The 3498-nt window shown below is 46.4% G+C and overlaps 1 pseudogene; it reads left to right on the forward strand.

Annotated features, from left to right (window-relative positions):
• Positions 1 to 2856: 2856 nt before the first annotated feature.
• Positions 2857 to 2974, forward strand: LOC124623490 (annotated as a pseudogene).
• The last annotated feature ends 524 nt before the right edge of the window (positions 2975 to 3498 follow it).

A 3498-nucleotide genomic window follows, 5' to 3' on the forward strand; every position in this document is an offset into this window, starting at 1 on the left:
GCCGTGGTGGCCGAGCGGTTCTAGGCGCTACAGTGTGGAACCGCGCGACCGCTACGGTCGCAGGTTCGAATCCTGCCTCGGGCATGGATGTGTGTGATGTCCGTAGGTTAGTTAGGTTTAAGTAGTTCTAACAAGGAAACCTCCCCATCGCACCCCCCTCAGATTTAGTTATAAGTTGGCACCGTGGATTGGCCTGGAAAAACTGAACACAGATCAATTGAGAAAACAGGAAGAAGTTGTGTGGAACTATGAAAAAAATTAGTGAAACATACAATCTGCGTAGTCCATGCCAACATAGGCAACATCAAGGACAGTGGGAGTTAAGGAGCGCCGTGGTCCCGTGGTTAGCGAGAGGAGCTACGGAACGAGAGGTCCTAGGATCAAGTCTTCCTTCGAGTGAGAAGTTTAAATTTTTATTTTCAGTTTATGTGACAAACTCTTATGTTTTCATCACTTTTTTGGGAGTGATTATCACATCCACAAGTAAACGTAAATCGGGCAAAGTACTAGAATCTTTTTATCCATTCGCCAAGTGTACAAGTTAGGTGGGTCGACAACATATTCTTGCCATGTGACGCACATGCCGTCACCATTGTCGCATAAAATATATCAGACGTGTTTTCCTGTGGAGGAATCGGTTGACCTGTGACCTTGCGATCAAATGTTTTCGGTTCCCATTGGAGAGGCACTTCCTGCCGTCCACTAATCGCACGGTTTTGCGGTGCGGTCGCAAAACACAGGCACTAAACTTATAAGAGTGAACAGAGACGTCAATGAACGAACGGACAGATCATAACTTTGCGAAAATAAAGAGAATAAACTTTCCACTCGAGGGGGGAGTTGAACCAAGGACATCTCGTTCCGCAGCTGCTGACGCAAACCACGGGACCACGGCGCTCCTATGCTAACATTAGCCTTGGTGTTGCCTGTCTAGCGCATGGACTACTCAGTTTGTATATTTTGCTTATTATTTCATAGTTCCACACTTCTTCCAGTTTTCTTGATTGATCTGTGTTCAGTTTTTCACTCAGTTTGTATATTTTGCTTATTTTTTCATGGTTCCACACAACTTCTTCCAGTTTTCTCGATTGATCTTTGTTCAGTTTTTCAAGGCCTATCCACTGTGCCAACTTATAACTAAATCTGAGGGGGGTGCGATGGGGAGGTTCCCTTGTAAGTTCTAGGGGACTGATGACCACAGCAGTTAAGTCCCATAGTGCTCAGAGCCATTTGAACGAATTTTGAGCATTTCCTTCTCATAGCCTGCAAATCTGTTAACCACTCGCCATAACTTTGTTCTGACCGTTTTTTGCAATCAAAGAATTGATATCTAGCTGCCACCACATTCACTTGTTGGTCATAATAGTTAGTGACTGTAGAACATCATCTAAGCACGTTCATTCGTAGTGGCGTTAGGAAAAGGAACAGTGGCTTTTCACAGTACCTGGTACGTTGTGAGCTAGTATGTGAACCTCAGATTGGGACAACCACTCAAGCCATTCCTCTTCTTGTTCAGGAAACTGTCGAAAAGGTGGCATGGCAGCTGTGGTAGGTGGTGCTTTCTCCATCGGGCATGCAGCATTGGCCAGTAGCCGCTGCACCGTGTTGATCAGGGTGGAGATTTGCTGCGCCTGGAACAGAAACATCTGCTTTAGCTGTGCAGCATCCAACGCTTGCAGCTGTAGCGTCTGAGCAGGGTGCGGGATAAGGGGGACAGGGGGCATGTTGGAAGAGACAAATGCAACAAACAGACAAGGCAAGCAAGCAAAATACGGACAAAAGCAAAGAAAATTTCTGCAATGGCCATCTGAAATCAATAATTAGCAAAAACGACAAGACACTTTTAAAGCAAGTAAACGCCACTGCAAAAAAAAAAGAAAAAAAAAGACAAGAGAGGATTAACGCGCCAGCAAAAAAAGAAAAGTCCGTGGCCGCCAGACGTTTGTTCGTAGCTCCTTGTTACCATTGTTATGTCGTGCCCACTCGTCTCTTAAAGGATGCCTAAAGGATACTGCTTTCTGGGATAGCTATACAGTAACTCAAGCAAATTACATTAATGGTTTTTATTACAATAACGTGATTGACAATACCGAACTTTCACAATTGTGTCGCAAGCGATGGGAGACATTCAAATAGCCAATGCCTATCGATATGTACAATTTCTATGCAAGTAATCGATATGGATCGCGAATAACAGCTCTTCTAGTGCTCTCTTCCAGTCTGGGTCTACAGTGTCCATCTTCTACTGTCTGGCCGAGGCTTGCTGGAGTGCCGGCTAGAGGCCGCTTCCTTCATAGTGTGGTCCTAGTCAGCAAACTATTGGCTGATGTAGTCTCACAGCCTTCTCTGCTCTTGCGTTCTTCGCCTTCGTGCGGGTGATTGTGGTTACGCTGGCACACGGAATACGATACTAATTCCTTTTCCTATTTGCATGTACATATGTTTCTGTACCAAAGCAGACCTGGAATGGAGAGGAGGCGACGAGTCACGACTCAACATTTTTCTTCGAAAGCCACTTTGTGGACCCATGTCGAAGGACAGGGGTGGGTCAAAAATGTCACAGCAGCAGGGAACACAGCATCTGTCTGGACACCACGTAGACTGTTTCACCGCAGGAGACCAAAGGCGCGTTTACTGCCTCATGTGTCCCAGGTGAGAGGCGAATGAGCTGTTCACACTAACTGAACGGGCTAAATTTTTGGAGGCAGAGAAGGAAATACATAGTTAAAGCAGCACGTGGCTCTCACTTGAACGGTCCATGTTAGATAGAGGATGCTCCACTGAACAATTTGAGTTAGGGATCCTGGATCGGAGAAGCCAGTTTTTTATTTACATAAGTTAACTACCATCACTGGGGGCAACGGCCTTGCCGCAGTGGATACACCGGTTCCCGTGAGATCACCGAAGTTAAGCGCTGTCGGGCGGGGTCGGCACTTGGATGGGCCACTATCCAGGCCGCCATGCGCTGTTGCCATTTTTCGTGGTGCACTCAGCCTCGTGATGCCAATTGAGGAGCTACTCGACCGAATAGTAGCGGCTTCGGTCAAGAATACCATCATAACGACCGGGAGAGCGGTGTGCTGACCCCACGCCCCTCCTAACCGCATCCTCCACCGAGGATGACACGGCGGTCGGATGGTACCGGTAGGACACTCGTGGTCTGAAGGAGTGCTTTTCTTTTTTAACTACCATCGCTGACACAACGAATATACCATTTGTACTGTATCTTAAAAAATGTGCTGAAACTGAGAGCCATCAACTTCAAACTAAGCATGACATTGGCGAACAAGATTCTGAAGCACACTGGCAAATACCCCTGCTGTGTTTCGAATCACATCATAGGCAGCTACAATTCCGGCAACTAATTCCATCTCCATAACATATATTTTAGATATCCCCATAGGAAATAATCAAGGAGATTCAGGTCTGGTCACCTCACATGTCATGAAAAGGACCTTCCAATCCAGCAACCAGGGAATACAGCACTGAGATGTTTGC

This window comes from Schistocerca americana, chromosome 7 (assembly GCF_021461395.2).
Source record: "Schistocerca americana isolate TAMUIC-IGC-003095 chromosome 7, iqSchAmer2.1, whole genome shotgun sequence".
Lineage (NCBI taxonomy): Eukaryota > Metazoa > Arthropoda > Insecta > Orthoptera > Acrididae > Schistocerca > Schistocerca americana.